The 21,178-nt window shown below is 42.6% G+C and overlaps 1 long non-coding RNA gene across 2 annotated transcripts in view; it reads right to left on the minus strand.

Moving 5' to 3' along the window:
* Positions 1 to 6,533: 6,533 nt before the first annotated feature.
* Positions 6,534 to 21,178, minus strand: part of LOC121068263 — a 37,396-nt gene continuing 22,751 nt past the window's right edge. Inside the window, exons 2-6 of one of the 2 annotated variants that reach the window (XR_005818760.1) lie at positions 20,555 to 20,665; positions 16,394 to 16,513; positions 8,590 to 8,786; positions 7,846 to 7,939; positions 6,534 to 6,695 (exon numbers count right to left, since the gene is read on the minus strand). This is a non-coding gene — a long non-coding RNA (uncharacterized LOC121068263). Of the gene's footprint in view, positions 6,696 to 7,845; positions 7,940 to 8,589; positions 8,787 to 16,393; positions 16,517 to 20,554; positions 20,666 to 21,178 lie in introns of both variants that reach the window. The other variant, XR_005818761.1, reaches the window with a different exon arrangement.

A 21,178-nucleotide genomic window follows, 5' to 3' on the forward strand; every position in this document is an offset into this window, starting at 1 on the left:
CAGAGTAAAAATAGCATCAGCCAAAATGGCAAATGCTTCTTGGTTTGTCAGGAGCTGGATGCATAGCACCAAGCTATGAGCGATTATTACAGCCTCTGATCAGCGAAGCAGACAATCATTTCCCTTGTTATCTTGCAGCCTGCCCATGTGAACAGCATCAAACAACTATTAAAAGACACCCCGCTCCCTCCCAAAGGGAACACCAGTGGCGAATATCTGAAAACCTCCTCGTTAACAAGGTAACCTTTGAGACTAGTGAGAAGACAAGGGAGCATTTACCAGCGGCTGTATTGATAATTATGGGAAAAGAAAATCGTAGCTCATTGTCTATCCCAGTGGGGTGAAAGAGAAATAAATAAGGCAGGAACATTTTGTGCCGTGCCTATGGTGCCCATCCACTGCGTCTCCCATCCACAGACAAGTGCTGCCGAAAAAGCAATTAGACATGGAGCTGCTTCCCTGGGGCTGTTCAATACCACAGTGACATAAATTTGGAAGTTACCCCCAAAGCTTTTTGCTTAGTAATAGGAGGCTCCGTGGCACACAGCCCTTAGGGACCCTAAAACATCCTGCTGAAAGTGCCCTGAGAGGGCACCCACACAGGTGGGCAGCAGTATTGTGTGCTGGGGCTGAAGCACTCAAAATCAGTGATTTTTGTTCCCTGAGGCCCTTTGGAAATGCAGGGATGGAGGTGCAATATTAAGCAGAATATTTGAAGGTAACTTGGTTCACTCTTCCCAATATTTCTCCCTCCTGTGTCACCCAAGAAGCTTTAAATACCAGCGATGCTCCAGCATACAGCCACTCAGCCTTGATAGGGGCAACGTGGAGGATGGATCAAACCCTGTCCCCTTCCACAGCCCGACTCCTTTTTGTCTGCAGCCTCACTGCAAGGGAGGAGGAAGGCTACACCTGAGCCTGCACCAGGCTTCACAAGGCTTGCCGTCCTACTCAGGCACAGCCTTCACATCAAACTACCGGTTATCTTCTCAATTAATTGCAGGTATCAATGTGGTTGGCAGGACAGCCTTGCTACCAAGGGATAATTTAATATGACTAAACCGTAATCAAAGCGTTAATAGCCTCAGAATTTAATCTGCACACAAGTAGGATTTATAAAAGAGAAAGAATGACCAAGGCTAGGATGAATAATGTTAGTTGTAATATTACAGCTAGTTGTAATAGTATAATTAGTTGTGATATCAAGAATTAAAAATTACACTGCTTTGAGTTCCAGGACGCGTGCCAAAGAGGAGCTGTTAGTCACAGAGATGAGGAGCAGTTACACAGCCCATTATCTCATAAACCGCAGGGCCCAGGAATGAATCCTACACACCACCGGAAAATTTGAGACTCATCATTTTACAGCAATACAGAACATTTCATTTTAGCCCTTAAACCAGACCCTTTCTGATTATCAGCATGCTGTGCTTTCCAGTTTCCACCCCGAACCCAGCTTGCAGGTGGCTATCTTCAGCATCCCTCCTGGCTGAGCTCCCCTTGTTCTTCGGGCATGGCCCCAAAAGGTCTCTCCTGGACATCAGAGCCAGCTCAGCCCTGGCATCCCACCCTGCTCCCTTCCTCCACCCTACCACAGCCCTGCATGCAGCCTCTTACATGGAAGGAAAAACAAATAAATGAAAAACAACAGCCAACAACCCCAAAACACCACAAAACCCAGCCTTTTTCTGTTTGTCCCTTGCTAAGGAAGGATAGAGGGTACTGGGCTGGTTGCCTCCTCCGAAACGGGCTGTTTCCTCACGGGGTTAAGCAGCCCCTGCTGCTCCCCTTCAAGGCCAAGCAGTTCAGCCAGGTTACACGCCAAGTGTGGAAGACATCAGTAAAAAGCAGCATTCAGTGCTGTAATATGTAATGAAGAAGCTATACAAAACCTGAAGTCTTTCCTCAGTCACATCACATTTTTTATTTTTTATTTTTTTTTTAACTATTTCATTGCTACTCACTCAATGAGACACTGAAGCTATTGCTTGATAGGTGAGTTTGGAAAAAATATTTTAAATGACTTACATTGAAAAAACAAACCAAACCAAACAAACAAAAAATGCAAACAGTCTCTTAATTTTAGGCAGCAATGAAGAAGTTAAATGATTTTTCAGGTTGTGCTAATCCTTCCCTCCTTTGTTTCCTCCTGCATACTTTCTTTTCTTCCTCTTCTCTCAATGCCAAAAAGAAAAAAGTGCACTTGTAAAGGAGGAAAACTGGGCAAGAAAAGATAACTCCCTTTAGGGAAAACAGACAGGAAGAAGTGAATAAAAAGAGTTGTGATTTTTTTGCTGAAGGCAGCAGCACACCGCCCCGCTGCCCTTCCCCAGGCACCACTCCCATCACCCTGCGGTAGCGATGCTGCAGGCTTGCAAAGACTCGGTGGTTTATGTAACGCGAAAGGCTCTGCTCATACATGGGGGAAGCTCTCCCCACACATTCACTGGAGCCCTGGCACAGAGGCAATTAAACACTCCAGGCTGCACATGCTCACACAATTTCCTTTTGTGACTGTCACTAAATAAACGCTGTGCTGAGCCAATAAATCTTACAATGGCCTTATTTTGCTGGCAATGATGCCTCCGGCAAGGCCTGCATGGCCCAGAAAGGGAAAAGGTTAACTTTTTCTGAAATTCCCTAATCTCGCTTATCTGCTCCTTCTCCCTAAACATCTGCCAACTCCAGACACCTGTTATAAATATCAGTTTGCATTGCTGTGGTTCCTGGAGTCTATCAACAAACCGAGCAATTAGTATTGTCAGCAGATCATTCATTAACTCAACTATTCAGCTTCGGCTAACCTAAGAATAATCATGTATCTAATTCCTATCTAGCTGGATCAAATCAATCAAAAGAAGAAAAAGAAAAAAGAGATAGTAGGTAAATATCACAGATCAATAGGTAATAAATGAAAACCTTAATCAGAATCTTATCTGAATGCTAACAACTCACAGTAAAGTGAGGGAGATTGTTTCTTTCCCATCAGGTCCTTCTGGTCATCATTGTGCTTTCTCCCCAGCTCAACCCTGGAGTAACTTATGTACACGGTGAAAGGGTCAGAGCAAGGGCTCGGTGCCCTATGAATTAGGAGCTGCAGCTACTGACTTTACTGGCAAGGAAGCAGTTTCACTGCTGGTTGCTCTTAATAGCAGTCACAGCTGTTATACAGGGAGCAGGAGCTGGTTCCTTGCCGTGTGTCATCAGCAGAGATAAATAACCTCTGCACAACTTTGCTGTGCAAACTAGAGAGTAATTAAAGGGAACTGGCCATTAAGTTGATGAGCTGATATCCACTCGTACCCTTGGAGATTCACGTCCCAAGCTGTACTCAAATGCTTCTATGGCTTTTAACAAGAATGTGGATAAAGAAAGCAGAAGTGCTATAGCTAATTTTCAGCTATGCTCAGATACGTCACTTTTAACAACATCGAGGACAAACAGATACATCAAGAAGTTAATCTCTATTGAGGCCAAGAATGAAAAAGAGAGAGGGTAAAAAAAAAAAAAGTCTTACCAACAGCAATACAAGTAATCTTGACGCGATCCTTTGAGTGCGGTTTGTTGGCAGTGGAGCTCATGGGCTCAGACTACAGGAGCTCTGCAAACACCACCAGCTTCAGACCCTCCCAAGGAATTTGAAACACCAAAACTACCTCCCCAAGACATGTCAGCCTAGCACCACTGTCCTGCTCATGCTCACAAGCATCAAGTTAACATACCCGCATCAAGGAGGAGACCGCAGTGCAGGAGTAGGCAGGAAAAGGAAGAACTTTAGGAAATCCTGCTGATTTACTTGCTCCCTTGCCCTACTCCTCTTTATGCTATCTTCTGCTACTTCCTTCCATCCGGCTGTTCCCTCACTTGAGTGCTCTTGCCCCCACCTGAATTCTTTTCTGCATTAGCTCCTTCCTACATGGGTAGGAAGAGGTAATAGCATCTTCCACACATCTGCTGTCCCACAGCCCAGATCTCAGTTTCAGGTGAGGCTGAAGCCAAAAGACCTAATGAAGCAGAGAAGAGCAGCTACACTCCAGACGTGAAAGGCACGGCAAGCTTTCATCTTTGAAAGGTTAAAAATAAACAGTTTAGCTTTCAGCAAAGTGGTCTGATTAGAGGCAAAGAAAACTATGCTGATTTCCATGGAAATGGAATATTTTGTTGCTACTACTTGATCTTGTTCAAATGTATTAAGAACACGAAAGAGTGTAATTTCAGTATCTGGAGAGCACTAGTATATTTAAAAATTTTAAATTAAATTGATTCCTTTTAAAAGAAGGCTGGCTGATTTTACTTTCTTAATTGGTTCATTATCGCTGCAAATGGAGCATGCTCTTGTAAGAGTTTAGCAGGATAGCACAGAAATGTAGAAACAGCTGCAGCCCTACAGCAGCGGAGATACCCTCATAGACAATATCTGTACAGCCGGATCAGGGACTGTAGATCTGATCCTCTATGTCATTTTGTCTCTAAAAGCAGTGAAGGACCATTCTTAAAATCATAAACCTTGGTAATCTTAAACCAATTACAAAATTCATACTAGTTTCTAAAGAAGAAGGATCAGGCCCTAAATTTCATTCACTTCTGTTAATGTGTAGGAATACTTTGTAGGAATAAGGATCATCTACGCATGCTCTGAAAGCAAAATAACTCAATTAGTTTGGGTTCTCATCTCATTACCGTGGTACATATCTCCATAGGGAGGCTTTTTTCAGATGCACAGTGTCCTATTTCAGTTTAACCTAGATAGTAACAAAATAATCACTCAAAATGGGGCACCATTGTCATGACCTTCATGGCAATAAATACTAAATACAGGTGTGAACAAAATGCTGCTTAGTTGGTGCAGCTGTTATCTTTATAGACATGCCCTGGGGTAAGATCATCTCCAGCATTTCTACACTTACCAATGGGGTGCTGGCACAGCAAATGAAACAAATTTTCTAGCAAACAAATGTTAAAAAAAATCCAGTATTTTTTCTTAGTTAAAATAATGCATTGTGATGACAACAACAACAACAAAAAAATCTGTTTCTTCCTCTATTTCCTCAAAGTGAAATTTCAACAATCAAAAAACTCTTTAGGTTCCTGTTTTGACACTGTAACTTTTTTTTTTTTTTTTTTTTTGGTCAGAGGATTTATCTCACTGTAATTTCAGGTGACAGAGCAATTCGGATTTCTAACCAAAAGGCTGCTGTACTTTTAATCTGTATATTATATTCTCCTACATGGCAGTAACTAACATGCTCTTATTCCAGTAGAAATGACCCAGGAAAGAGGAGCCAGGAGAGATTTGCCCACAAACCACAGACAACCTCAGCCTGATTTAGGACAGCTTTCTACTGCATTAGATATTGATCAGTATAAATAATCATTGATACACTGGCTCAAGGGGCCTTTTTTTTCCTTTTAATATAATGGCCTCATGAAACTGATCTGGCTGCCTCCTTTCCATTACACTGAAGACCCTGTTCAGCTAAGGTTTTCACTATACTGTTAACATGAAAGACTGTCCATTAAGATATTTAGATGTAGATCCACGAAGAGATGTAGTCACTGAGATTCATAGCTTCAGGTGCCTGCTCCTTACAGAGTTCATAGGCCCAAGTCAGGTGTCACAGTTCCTTCCTTGAATGCGCTGAGAAAAAACACAAAAGACAGCTGTTATCACAGCTACTCAGTAAGAAACACTGATGAGGAGAGGGGGACACAAGCCCCCTTCCTGAAAGTAATTAGTAATTGGCTAATGAGAAATCACAGAGAGCCAACTAACCAAGAAGTGTGGTGAATACAGCAGTCACCAAGGGGATGGGTGAACTGTTTGCAAATAACTTGGGTAATGGGGTATGTACCCAATTATGGCCATTACAGAATTCTTCCTTTTTTTTTTTTCTTTATGTTTCTCTTCTGTGTACAGACACCTTTTATTTCCTGATGATTTTCTACTCTCAAATCAGCTAATATTACGCCTTCATAAGATGGGTCAGCTAAAAGCTCCTCCGTGTTGGCTGCTCACAGCCACACAGGTTCTTGATGCAAACTTAATTGCATTAAGGACTGGATTTAAGAGCAGCAGATCAATACTCAGGGGAGTTGTTAGGGTGAAATATGGAGACCTCATCCACAGATGAAAGGAAGAGCACAACATAATGACAGAAAAGTAACCTATCAGCTATATTTTCATTCACTGTGTTCTGTCTGGCAAAAAAAAAAAAAAAAAAAAAAGTATTGGTGTACTTATTTCACTTCTTCAGCAAATTTTCTTTTAACAATATCTGACCTTATTAAGGGAACTATTTTTTGGACACCCAGTGGTTTTTACTCCGTATGTGTCCTGTTTCTGGCCTAATACATTTCTGCATCAGTGCTTGCAGGAAGATCACCTGAGGAGAGCAGAGCAGAGCCTGCCAGCCCCTCACTCTGCCCAAGCAAGGCATTAGGCACGCATCAACAACTTTTATGTACAGTCCTTCTTTCCATATTATTTTTCCCTTTATATCACCTATACAGATCATGCTGCATTTTGCCTGGTTATTTTGGCGTTTGGTGTCCCTTGCAATATGTTTCATGCAGCTTAGCTGAATGTGATGATTGTTCCTGGGCAGTTTTTGTTGCTGTAGTTGGACGTCTTCATTTCAGGGTTTCTACCAAGCTAAAAGGCATTGTCATGTGGATGGTGATAGGCCTGAGCCTCACTGCAATTTTAAACAGATTGGAAAATCATAAGACATTTATGTATAACTTCCAGCGTATATAGACAGACTTATTGATAGATTAGCCAGCACAAGTCTATTTAGATTTTTTTTTTTTTTTTAAAAGCTAAAACCCTTTAAAAATAATCCTATGCTTGATTCTGCTGAAGTAACAATAATTGATTTGGACCATCCTGAAATGCATTCAAGCTCAACACAGGTCATGGCCTGATGAATAGGTGAGCCCTCACTGCGCAGAGAAATGCAGCCTGCTAGGGAGCCTGCAAAAGCCACGACCTGCCAGGTAGGAGGCTAATTTCCAACAACCTGATTCAGCAATAAAGCAATAAATACAAAATCCTCCTCAGACCTTTCAGCCACAAGCACTCCAGAGACACCCAGAATGGATTATCTCCCTTCAATATGGGCACTCTTTCTATTTTCAGACATCTCACATCCCGCCGTTTTGGCCAAATCAGTCTTTGGTTTTGACAACAGACAGCTACCTGTAGCACAGAAATACTTAAACAGCAGGCCAGACTGGCTTTTCCTGTCTTTTCTTCTAGTGTTGGGAAGGAAGGGAAAAAGGGGCCTCTCTCAGCTAGCAAAGAAAGCCCATCCCTGCAAAAAGAGTTGCTTTCATCCTATTTTCTCAAAAGCATGAGTGAATGTGGCTTCCTAGTTCCTACCATGCTCCTACAAAGGAAAGCTACCGATAAGTAGTATTTAGGTCAGCAGGACTACTTTTATAAGCCATAAATAAAATCCAACAGACCTCAAACATTTATTGGTAGCTTGCAGACCATAACCTTAAGCACCCTAGAGATCCCAGTGCCAAACTGCTGCATTCGGTTTGGGTGGCGGCAGCGGCTCCTTGCCAAGCTGTCATGGTGGGCTCTGCCATCTGACACAAGGCGGTGCGCTGTGCTGGCATGTCCAACAGCAAACAGCATGGGCAGAAATTGTTCACAAACCCCAGCTTCTGTCACATAAACCTGTGAACAGTAGAAGTGAACGACAGCACCACATTGCCGCTGCATTCCCTGTGTGCAGGACTCCTAGCCTGCTGCATGTCAGGCCACCTTGTGTTGTACATCCCTGTGCTTTCAGCTCCTTAGACACAGGCATTTTACCTCGTCAACTGTATTATTACCTCTCCCTTTTAATCCCTTGGTTGTCTCACTGCAACACTCATGGAGAAATTGTCCTTCTCAGTTCTTTTCAGTCAGGGCAAGGTCTTCCCCTTCCTGCACACAATCACATTTTCAAAAAAGAAATAAGGCAAGCTTCTGCGTGAAAGACAAAATAATCTCCGTGTGTAGGAAATAATTCTCATGAACAAAAGATTGAGAAACTGGTCACACTCCCTTAAAAGATGAGGAAACATTTGTCCTTCGGTTAACAGAGGGGGACAGGTTTGTTTCAGGAGAATGACAAGTCCACCACCTTACACACACTGAAGTTAAGGAGTAAATGTCACTCAGAAGAGTGCAGCTTGCTCACATGCACTTTGCACAGACACCACGTGCTAGCATTGCCCCCATTTGAAGTAAGACCAAGCCACGATGTGTAGATCCTTCCTACCCATGTTATGCTTTGCTTCGTGCACAGTGACATTGAGGTCTGAGTGCCTCTTGGTGCAGGCTGGTGGGCAGTTTAAAGAGAACAGCAGTTGCTGTTTAAATGAGAAAATTTTAAAAATTATGTAATTTCTCCTGTTTGTACAATTCTCACCTTTTAGATGAGAAAGAAGAATGAAATCTGACGAATTCCCATCTGCCAAGAAGAGGAGCTGTGTCTCTCAGCTGATGTGGCTCTATTGCAGTGCCAAAACTGGGCTGCGGTGCTTGCGTGAGCCTTCACCCCTGCTCTTCCCTGCTGGTTTTATGAAGATTACCTGGCTGATGGCAGCAGTGCACTGGGAAGCAGCAGGGCTCTGGGTGCAAGCAGGGGGACTGCTGTGCCCTCTGTCATTGCAGCAACAGCCCCCAGTTGTCCTGCAGCTTGTTCAGCGTGACGTGGAGGGACGGGGGTCGGGGAGGGCTGTCAGCGTGATGCCCGCGACATCTCACAGCAGAGCTCTCCTGCGTCCACCTGAGACAGGATCAGAAGAGGGATTTGTGGCTGCCAGGGTTCATTAGAAGCCAGCACCGCAGTGACAAGCAGCCTGACTGAGCTACAGGTGAGACAAGGGTGTTTATTTAGCCATTGGCACCTTCACAGCACTCAGCCTGTGGAGAAAGGACTAGCATGTGTTCAGTACCACTACAGAGGTGCACAGGATAGAGGGAGATTTCTTCCTCTGAAGATATCTGGAAATTTTACAAAACCTCCCTGCTTTACGCTGCCTGCAATACCCATGAGATGCAGGGAGCTCAGGTAACAGACACTGGGGGATGGAAAGACAGGGAGATAGCAGCTGTTGCCCTGGTGCCAGACACACCAGGCAGAGGGTAAAAAAAAAAAAAAAAAGAAAAAAAAAGAAAAAAACAGCCCCAAAAAACACACATGGAAAAGGGACGGTTCAGTCCTCCTTATGTTGAAACATGGCAGCAGGGCCAGAAACGATGAGCCTGTTGGGGGACCAAGCATGGAGCTCTCCAAGGGATCTTCCCAGGTATTCTGCATCCCCCAAAGGAAAACGGAGCTCGGAGAGGCTTTTAGGCACTGCTGATAGCTGAGTGGGGCTGGTGGTAAGCGAGAGGGGGAGTGTGGGGGACACACGATGGCAGAAACATGCTGAAATACCGGCTCTGCAGCCTGTAATTGCATAAGAGGCTTCTCAAAAGGATGGGGAGAAATTTCCCGGGAAATTGGCTGTCTGAGGTTACGGAGATAATAAGTATTTTCAGAAATCAACACCACTGCCAGAAAATAAAGTGGAAAACCTCCCCCACAGAAACAAGAGAAGGCAGAGTCAGAAATGCTGGAGTAGGGAGAAAATGCAGAGCGATGAGAAAGCCTGGTAAGTGCTGGAGGAAGGCTCCCTTCATCAACCCACCTGCTGCAGGGAACGTGAAAATTAAGTTGGCTCTTGGAAGAGAGGAATCCCACCCAAAGATGTTTTTTTTTTTTTTTTTTTTTTTGAGGAAGGGGATTGTCTTGGCTTGGTTCCCTACAGCTTTTAAACGTGCAAGGGAATTTAATTAAGCGTTGCCACTTTGCTAATGGCTGTGGCTATTCTCAGAGGCTCTCGAGACTTTCCAAACTCTGCGGGGTTGGTCTGGAGATGCGATTCCTTAATTAACAGCTAGGTAAGGCAACCAGTGGGGTCTGGGACTCAGTGCCCTGGACAAACAGCAGCTCCGTCAGCTTATGAAACACTGACACAGTTCTGCTGAGGTGCAGCCAGCTGAGGGATTTATTTTGACTGTTCTGTTCCTGCAAACTCACCTGGGGTTTTCCATGGGGTACAAGCACAGCAGCTGCTTGCTCTGTGCCACAAGCCGCTCTGCGGTGCTGCTGTGTGCTCTGCTCTGGAGGGACCACATTTCACAGGCTGTCCCTTATCTCCCCCTAAAAGTGGGATGTTATCTCCCCCTAAAAGAGGGACGTAATGCTCAGCCAGCTCACAGGTTAACAGCTTTCTGTTCCTCTGATGGAAAGAGCTGCTGTAGGATTCATTAATCAATCTGTTTTGGAGCAGAATGTGGGCTTATGATCTGTTCAGACTCCAAAACAGGCTGATAACTGGGACACACTGGTCTATTCCTGGGACTTGCAAGTGTACAACTCAATACACAAAACATCTCATTTTTTGCAGGTTTGACTTTAAACTGGATAAGGCTGACAGAGTAAGTGCTCAGAGCTTCCGGGCCTTGTTAACAGTCCGGCCTTGAAATTACATAAAGGGGAAATGAAAAACAATTAACCCCCTTTTAGACACATCGCAAGCATTTCAATTTTTCTACTCAGAAGTTCAGCCAAGTGAGCAATGAAAAGTGACTATGGCTCCAAGCTGAGCAAAGAAATAAGACATTCCTACAACAAGATGCAGGCCTTTAATACGGCCTTACTAGTGGGTATATCCCTTGTATTTCTGACCAGCTGGGCTGTTCTTGCTGAACACCCCTCTGCTCCTTTTGCCCCCACAGTTATCCAACAACTTGAAGCAGATATTTGGAATTGAAATTTCTGCCCGCCCAAGAGACTTGTTACAAGATTAATAAGAAGGGATGAAGAGTGTGAGACAGCTACAGGTATTGCTACAAGCCCTACCAATAACAACAGATTCAGACCAGTGTGTCATGTTTTGCCTACTTATCTATATTAGTAGCTTAGATCTATTCTGGAATTTGGCAGGAGAACTTAAGTTGCATTAACATCTTTTTTCTTGACTCATCATTTCAAAACAAAAACAAACAAAACAACAACAACAAAAAATCCCACAACCACGAATTCTTTCTAGATATATGCTAATTCTAATTCCAAAAGGAGCAAATTGCAGAAACTACAATTGTAGAAAAAAATAAAAAAGAAGCTATTATGGAGACCTGAAGCAAACAATACCTGTGTTACGTCCTCCCCTCCAAATGGCTTATGCCTGAATAGCTTTCTGCACTTTTTGTTTTGTTTTTCTACTGAATTTGATTTGAGCAACTGATTGATTTTTCTCATGGCATGACGTGATGAAATCTGAACTGACGTTACATTTCACTGATGTACAACGCCCTTGAGCCAATATCAATTTTGTCTATAATGGCTTTGCAAGGGCAGAGGTCAGTTAGGGGACTTTCCCCTGAGCTCTGTCACAACCCCCTGCATTTTCATGACAGTCTTATAAATAAATCAGACATTCACATTTCAAGCAATGAGCCAGGTTCTGAAGGGTTTCTCCTGTTGCATGAAAAACAATTTTCACTTGAATGATATTTCAATCAAAACTGATCACGGATGACCCGATCCAGTCCTTGACTATGAGTAGAGTTGGATATAAAATTTGTTGAGTGTGCACTGGTTGTTTTTCAGAGCTTGGAAACATACTATAGTCTGTAGATGTGCAATTTGTACCATGTGTCTGCGCTCATCCAGCCATTTTCCCTACCTTCTTCATTTGGGATTGAGTTTCCCCATGAACCCAACCTACTTAAGGGCTCTTTCAGCACAATAACCTGCCACATGGGCACTGTGCTGGGGGAGGACCATATCACACGTCATATATCTCATCTGGCTGCCCTTCCTGGTAACCTTGTTTCAGCATTTTCTGGGGTAACACTGGTTGATGTGGAACATTAAGGTCACAGTCTTTCTTCCCTTCTGGCCTCCTCTCTTTGGGGCAAGAAAAGGCTATAATTTGGGACTTCTCAGGAGAGAGGATGCTGCTGTAGCAAGCCCCCCAGGCCTTGAGATGGGGGCTGTGCTTCCCAGCCCCACCCAGGAGGAAAGCCCACCCCAAGGGCACTTTTGGCACTTTGATGTTCCCTCAGAACTGGGCAGTGTTGTCAGCCCTTTGGCAACTGCAAGCAACTTCCCTGGAAGGATGTCAGCCCAGGACCAAAAATCACAGTAAATTTCCGTACACTGTCAGGATGAATTTCATTTATCAGGGACTGCAGCAAAGTGAATTTGAACTCACTTGACTGATGGACTAGGTAGAAAAAGCTATTATTTTACAAGTACAGGACAGACTAGTCAGTGAAAATCTCTAATTACTATTATTATTATGTTTTACTGAGTCTATTTGGGCTCCCACGCTTCTCTGTAGCTTTAGCTGAGCCCACCCATATTCTATTATCTGAGGTGGTTTTCCCACACAACATCTGACAGGTCACCCCTAATAATGCACCAAGTTATCAGCTTGACAGGCACCCCCTTTTACTTCTCTTTTATATGTTTATTTTTTGGCTCAGAGTTTGATGCAAAGCAAGCTGAAGCCTCTCTTGCTTCTGACTCTGACAAAGCAGAAATCATCCTTGGGAGGCAGGGCTCAGAAATGGTATTAAATCAGGGCGGGGGGAAATGCAGATGAGCTCTTTAGCTAGGCTGTCAACAGTGCCACCAGCCCCCAGTAAATCTTCCCCCCTTTCTTTGCTACTGACAGTTCCTTCCCACTATTTGTCTATATTTATGCCTGGTTAAATGAGTAGATACATAAAGTACATCTAGCCCACAGCCAGATCAGAGCCTCAGGCTCACAGGCAGTTGCACATGCACAGTACTGCATTTCTTACCTACAGTGATCCATGGCAGCCCCGGCTGAGCCGGCCTTGGGGTGTGTTTGCACTGGGGCAGGTTAGGGAGTCATTGCCTAATGCTTTTTGCCCCATAACAACAAGGCTAAAACCTCCAGCGATTTACCACCACGTTTTCCAGCAGATCCAGAAGATGTTGTTGATATAGTAAGATACTATGAGACAGCGTAAGTGAGCAGCAGGTCCAGCAGTCACCCTTTGCTTGGCCAAAACTCTTTGCATAATTCATCCCCAAGAAGATGAAGCATAGCACACGCAGCCTGCAATTCCTATGGCCTTCCCAGAGAGGATGCTCAGAGATACTGCTATGAGGACAACTGGTGTGAAAACACTTATCCTCCCCTCTACCTCCAAGATTAAGAAATTAAAAAATAAATCAAAATAAATAATAATAATAAAATAAAAATTAAGTCCTCAAGTGTAGGAAATAAAAATTCACAGACAACAAACCCTGCATTTTCCTGGTTTTCCCCTCCACATCTCGAATCACTCAGCTCTAAAATGTCATGGAAACAACTCTTTTTCATGGCCATACTTGCCATGTAAGACTTTTGAAGCTGTAGTGTTATCTTAAAAAGAAGAACGGAGCAGTAGGACTGACCTTGATCCTAGATTTAAGCCATCCTAAATTTAAACGCCAGTTCTCTAGGAGACCTGAAATGCTTTGCTCAGGATCTGAGAAGTAAAAAAAAAAAAAAAAAAAAAAAAAAAAAAAAAAAAAAAAAAAAAAAAAGTAACTTTCTACTTCTCTGGCAAACTGTGAGGATTAAGATGCTAGGGATTATTGAGTTTTTCAGTTCTTCAGTAATGCCTTTCTTCATCAGAAAGATCTGGCAAGATTAGGTGACTAATTTACTTGCTGATGTGAGAAATGTTCAAGTTCAAAGGATTTTTCTTGTCCTTACCTGAACTTTCACTAAAGAGGAATTTTTCAACTGAGAAATGACTGCTTCAAAACCAAGTTATGGGTCTCGAGGGAAGGGCATTTAGGGTTTTAATTCTCAACAGTCACATCTAGTTCCTCTGTGAAAGATGCCATGACACCGAAAGAAGGAAATTGGTTACTTAGATTGAAAACAAGCTGAACATTTGTCATAAGAACAGCTTAAGAAGGTGGGGAAAAAAGCCAACATGTTATAATGTAGAAATGAACCCAGCAGCTAAGAAAAGGGAAGAAAAAAAATAAAATCACAGGTCCATGGGATTCATTTCTCTGATAGATTTTCTTTCCTTCCACTGCAATTAATTTGGTCAGACGGTTTGCATCAGGCTTATTTCTCTTGATCCCCAAGAGTCTTAAAGTTATAAGGCTGGGTAACGGTCTTCAGCCCCAGAGAGGCTTTTAAATAGTTATGAGAGCCTTCCCCGGGAAATCAGAGTGGTTTTCATCACTAGCTTGACTGGATCAAATCTGCAGAGATGGCTTACAATCCGAGACCTGGAACCTCTCAGGGTTTCTTGACAGTCTCTTCCAAAGTCTGGCATTGTTCAGCTTGAGAAACCTTGCTTTATGGGATTTCCCATAGAAAGCCTAATTGCAGGTAGTATCTTGAAAGCCACAGAGGATCTCTGATGCCAAGAAATATCCTTTGCTCCCACATCACATTCCAGAACCCACACCAACTGCGAAACTAATGACCCTTTCTGCATAACAACTTCTCCAGAGGTGAAGCAATTAGTCATACTCTCCAATATTGGAAGTGCAAGAAATTTGATAAGAAATTGAATATAGAAATATTGCTCCAAAGAATTTCCTTGTATTGTTTCAGAGTGCGAACCCATTTCTGAGTGTTTCTCAGCTTCTCACCCCGTGCCTAATGGATGAACCTCCCACAGACACCAACGAGCAAGTGATGATTACTTCATCGTGGGGCTGAGTGCCCAACAGGGCACAGAAGGACATGGTGGAGGCGGTCACTTTCTGTGTTCACCCACATTATTGCTGCTCTACTCTTCTCCAGCATTGTTTGCTGGATCTTCTTCAAGCATATTCCTGAACAGGACCTGAAATTAGTTTTGCACAGAGCAGGTAAAACTTCTGGAAACACTGCAGCGATGTCAGGTGGCCAGCACTCATTTTCAAAACAGGTTTGCTCCTACACCCACGGGGTTAATTAGGTGCCAAACACCCATTTCTTGCAACCCACAGGCAAAGATTTCAGTGGCAGAGGCTGCAAGCACAATGTGAGCTCCGAGCTCTCATGAGGCTCCTGGGGGATGACAGATGTGGGCTAACACTGCCGATGCAATGCTCCATAGAAGCATGGTGTCGCAGCTCGGTGGATGAACTGCTCTCATAAGAAACCCAGGGCCATTTTGCATCATTCCTCCCTGAACACGACTTTCATCGAAGCCCAAATGCTCACTCTGCTAAGATGAATCGCACTCCCATTCCTACTCCATTGTTGCCAGAGCTCATTTCCTCAATTGTTTTTCTGTAAATTAGGGCAATTCATTCAGAAATGAAATGCAGCCCTATACAAAGGCCTTGGCAAGCCTAAATGCTGTTCAAGGGAGCACAGAGAATGCTAGTTCTCCTAAAAAGAGTGAATTTCACAGTAACTTCTTTTGGCCAAGTTTCATAATTAATTTTGTAGTGAGTTCATTAGAAACAATCTCTGGGCTTTAGTCCACCTTAAATATATTAAAAAAATACTCAAAACTAACTATTTTCCTCCTTTTCCTTGCTTATTTTTCTTCTAATTGTTAATAATTTTAATTAACACCAGAATTTCTCAACAGCATGCCATCTCCTCCTTTTTCATTATAGGTGTTAATTGCAGATTCAAATAAAAAGTGAAGGAGAAATTGAGATAAACATCAAAAGCAGCACAACGCTGCTGGATGTGCAGAAGAACAACTACTCCCACAGTTATCTTATTAGGGCTTTGGTTGATGTATAACAAAGTTTTAAAACTACTTTTTTTATAGCCTCCTACCTCCTATATCCCAGAACCACTGCACCATCCTTCCCTGCAGTCCCCAAAAGCTCAGGAGCCCCTTAGGTAGATCCCAGGCAATGGGAGGCACTGGTGCCCTGGCCCTCCCTGCCCCACCATCACAGCTCCAGATGCATCAAACACATCCCCCTGAAGCCTTACACACTGTTTGCTTCGTATGGGACCTGCCCAGCCATGAGGATGCGGGAAGGAACTTTCTTTTCCCTGCCAGTGAGCATGGGAAGGATGGCTAGGGGCTCAGGACACTCGCTCACATTGACAGTAGTCATTACTTGCCAGCTGACAACGAAATATAGGCTTTATCTTTCTATATTAAGGGTATAGTTTTAGATTAAAAACAAGACGGACATCTGCTAGATCAAAACACGTCCCTTACCTGTCCAGCACTGATCCATGAAGTACATAAATATTCATAAGAGCTTTGTCCATACTAATTCTGGATAACATTGTCATCTCCATTTTATAGCTTCCATATGTGCTGCTCCTGCCCTAAGTCACACTGTCCTTTCTACTCATGACACATAAAGAATTAAGAATTATTTATTCTTACCTGTAGGTCAGACTTTCTCTCATTAACATCTAGTTACGCCTTCATCCATAGCCTCAGTCATTTCTATTCCTCTTGGAAGTCCTTCTGGTTTTCATTCTGCATCCGTTTCCCCCCTGCATCCTGCTGAAAAACAAACACGCCTAAGTCCTGACCTGAGAAACACCAAGTACTTCCAAACCGTGCTGAGCCATTTGCCAGCACAAGGACGAAAGGACAGTACAAGCTGTCACTTCTCCAAGGCCACTCTCACCATTCCTACAGGGCTCCTTGGAAAAACCCATCCTCAGTGCTGAGGCTTAGGGCATCTCCAAAGCTCAGACATCCTTTAGCGCCTGGCATTTCCATTTGTGCTAGAGAAAGGCTCCTGCACGGCCATATTTCAGACATAGACTACAGGGCAATGATGTGTCTCCCTAGGCCCCTCTCTACCACTGAATTTCCCCTAAAAAAAAAATCATTGCTTCCTATTTTCCAGGTTAAGTTTCTTAATAATTTGTATATATTCTCTGGTCTGTTTTTTTCTGTTGTTGTTGTTTAATTTTTTTTTTCCCCAATACATCCTGGTTTGTGTTATCCACAGCAACATTGACTAGTTTTAGCAAGTATTTGGCCTTATTAATGATGGTTTATTTATTTATTTTTTTTTTTTAAAATAGACTACTACTCCTCTCCTGTCCCCAGTCCAGTCCAGCTCTCCCTTCCCTGAGAGAAACTGCACAATAATGTGCTGGGCAATCCCTCAGGAAACGTTCACTTGATTTAACTACAGTATTTCACAAGCCTTTCCAATTTAAGCCCTCAAAAAGAGCCTCAGGAGAAACACTGCTGCTTGCAGCCTCAATGCTTCATTTTTCTGAAGAAGTCCTTGTCCGCCCATTAGATGCTCACTTCATATCGCTTTGGTCCCCAGTGTTGCCTTCACAGCCCATATGCTCTCCTTTCCCTCTGCATCTCATGTAAAGCCACAGATCACTTTTGCCCCCCCAGTTCCTTTACCATCTCCTTCGACCAGTAAACAGAGAGCATAAAATAAAGCTTTCGGAGGCCTTTGCATGGTCTGTACTGGACCGTGAGTTTGGGGCACAGCCTGGCAGCTCTGCTGAGCACTCTACCTGCTGATGAAATCCCCCGTTTTGCTCACCACTTGTTTTACTCTGCTTTCTGACTACTCCAGCTTTCTATTTTGTTCTTTCCACTATTTTCCTGCCACTATTCCTCAATTCCCAGCACTCGCTTTCTGCTTTCAGCTGTTGAGTCCTCCCCTGTGAAATGTTGCTCTCCTCTCATGGATTTTCTTCTTCTTTAGGGTTTATTTTATTTTAATTAGCATTTTTCCAAAAGGAGATAAGACCTCTTCTGCTTTAATTACTGCTCCAGTTAGCATCCTCCAGCCTTCTTCCCACCCCTTCCATTTTCACCGCTTCCTCCCAGTGGAGCTGGCCCACTCACTTCTATAACTCCCTAAAATTTACTTTCTTAAATGTAGTGCTATGGGCATAATTCATCCCTAACTCAAATTTGTTTCCTACTGGGATAATCACACAATCTTCCCTAGATTTTTTTTTTGAATCAGTTCTTATTTTTTCCTGCCTGCTAATTCTATCCATAAAGATACATATTGGGACAAGAAAGCAGAAGATAAGTCATACTTCAAAACTGCATTTCCCTCTCTCCCCTCTCTCCCCCTATCCAGAACAAACTACTGTTCATATAATTTAGAAGGACTGAGATTTCTAAGCAAAATGAAATATATATAATTATATATATCATATATATATAAAAATATATATAGCCATAAAGCAATATCCAAAGACAGGTCATAAGCTGATGTAAATCAGGATAGATCTATTGTCCTCAAAGTAAATGCATCAGTTTCTAGAAAAAAAATAATTAAAAAAAAAAAAAATCACTGGAGTTTTGCAGACACAACACAGCTGAGAACCAGGACTACAGTTAAATCTGCTGTTGTTTTTTGTTTTCCTTTCTCTAAAAATTATGAGCTAACTTATCACATTATTTTTTTGAGACATTAATAGTGTGGAGTTTAATTTAGAAGCAAAGCTAATGCACAGGAAAACCAAGCAGCACAGATGACAAAATTATCACACCTACCCTGGTACTGGCAAGCAGAATAAGGGCTGAGTGCTTGCACATGTGGCTTACTTGCATTAGTGTGAAAACAAGCACTTTGGAAAAAGTATTTTATTATTCAAATTGGATTCTTTTTCATGTCAATTCATGACATGACATCCATTTTTGTGAGTTTTTGCTGTCAGGAGAGAAACTTGCTTACGTGTCTCTTTGATGTGGTTTTACTTTTCAGATTATCACAGGACAAACGATGACAAAAAACATCCATACAAATGTGTTGCCTTCATATGTGCTTACTTCAGAGTGAGGGAGAAGAGAGAAAACCAACGCAAACAGACAGAAAACAGATAGAGCATGACTATTTGTAACGTATACAAAGAGTTTCCTGCAACAGAGACATATCCCTGGGCTTCTTGCTGCTCCTATAAAACAAATAAGAAATATACAAAGTACCTCATAAAGCAGCTTGTTAGATTTTATTGCCAGAAATCCATTATCCTTCATATTATCATGCAAATCCTCTTACTGCATTGTCTGAAAACAACATTCCAAAAAATATATATATAAAAGAGACAAATTCTTTCTTTTGTGCATGTCACTTGCACATTAACAGTAATAAGAGTTTCTGTGCACCTGCCGAGTTGAGAATGGACTGCCCACCTGCCTCCCCTACTCAGGGGGGTAAGTTGTGAATTGCTACATATATATATATTTTTTTTTTCCCTGAGAGATCAAAGCAGAAAGGCAGGATAAAGGGGAAAGGAAGAGAAAAATAATAAAAAAATATTAAAAAGCATACCCGCACACATAAACAACCCACACACCAAGAATCAGGACACTTCCGTAAAATAAAGATGCAGAATTAAGCATCTTTTTGCTCTTTGATAGCCTGCTAGATTAGTGAGGCAAAGCCCCCTTTCCTATGCTCCATGGCTTTGCCCATAGCTGGGCAGCAGGACAGGATTGCAGCTAGTGAGGGGAATATGCTGGAAACAGAGAAAAACTGCATAAAACTGCACTTGTTCTTTATTTCACAGAAAATGTAATTACCTTGTGTATGCAGCTTCCTGATCAGAAATTTCAAATCTTTTCCTCCAATTCTAACTTTTGTAAAACATTTTTTTTTTCTTTTTCCGAATTCTGTATTTAAATCACAATCAATCAGCACCAAATAGCTGCCGAGATAAAGGCCTATTTTGTGGTGTTTTCTCCCAATTTCTATCCAGAAGTAGTCATAACTTCCTTTCTTTTTAAGAGCAAAGTAAAAGATTGGCTGCCATAAGTAAACCCATCACTTCAATATTACATAAAACAGGCAATACTGTTTTTATTATTATTATTTATTACCACATTTCTATGTTTTAGGGTTTTCTTACGCTCTGCCACCGTGCAAGAGACCCAAAAGAATAAGGGCAAATTTCAGTCTAAAGAAAGACGCTTTTAGTTTGACTTAATTTCATTGTTCAGGATGATGGAAAGAATGAATGCTATAGCACCAAGCCTTCTATACCATAAAATCAGCTATGCGGGGAGGTTGGCTTCCAGGAGCACAGCTTGTGGTGCTAAGTGCCAACATCAATTACAAGGGAACAAAGATTTCATGACCTACAAACACCGTGGGACATATCCCATTAGCTGCACTGACAGGCTGTTCTCAAAATGGTTTGCCCGAGCAAGACGTGGATGGGTCCCCCTGCTACTACACTATTTAGCACCTCGCAGTGTCTCTAGCACATACAGCTTCACCTCAGTGCTACAGGCCAGGGAAGGAATATTTTTCCCATTCACAAAGATGAAAAGGAGGTGCACCACCTCCGTGAAAACCACACAAGCATCTAGTCACCAACCCAGTGACTCCTGTGCTTTTCCAAACTCTGGCCTCCACCATCAGAAGAGAAATCTCAGTCTGGAGACCAAGCTCGACTCTGGTGGGGAAATTCACACAAACCACTCTTACCCATCCTCCTCCTCCTCCTGACACCAGTCCCAGTGATGTCTCCACGTGAGCAGGAAATCAGCTTTAAATTAACTTTGCTGAATAAACAGAATGAAAGAGAAAGAAAAACCAACCCTTGCTGCCCTCCTTGAGTGCCCTCCGGAGCCTGGGACCATGCAGGGAGGCTCAGCTGCCAAGTGCATCACAGGGTCAAGCCATGTTTTGAATTCATCCTTTGAATGGTGCTGGAAAAGATAAAAGACGAAGTTATAATGTCACAGGGAGATATAAGCAAAGTCAAATGGTGCATAAACAAATCCGATGCTGTGTTTGACCTATGGGGGAGGAGGAAGAGCTGGGTGTGCTGCGTGCTGTGCATCTTCTAGGAGACAAATGAAAGGTGATTGGAAACTTATTCATACACTTCATAAGCTTCTGCCATCACTAAATGGTACGTATAAACCTTATTGATTCCATATTTTTGTGGGAAATGACTCTTTCATAGCTTTGTCCCTTTAATGGGTACTCATTTAGGAAAGCACGATATCGGTTTATTGCTCAAAAGGAATAAAAGATTTTAAATGAATCTTAATGCTCTCTCAAAGTGCTGGAGTCAGGGACTTCAAGCTAAATTCACAGCTAGAAGCAGAATCTTTCACAAGCTTTTGAATGTACAGAAGAAAAACTTCAGAATAGAAGTATTTTATTTTAACAATCCTTAAGTCTCCTGTCTTCTCTTATTCACGCCGGTAAGCTCT

The sequence above is a fragment of the Cygnus olor genome, chromosome 3 (assembly GCF_009769625.2).
Source record: "Cygnus olor isolate bCygOlo1 chromosome 3, bCygOlo1.pri.v2, whole genome shotgun sequence".
NCBI lineage: Eukaryota > Metazoa > Chordata > Aves > Anseriformes > Anatidae > Cygnus > Cygnus olor.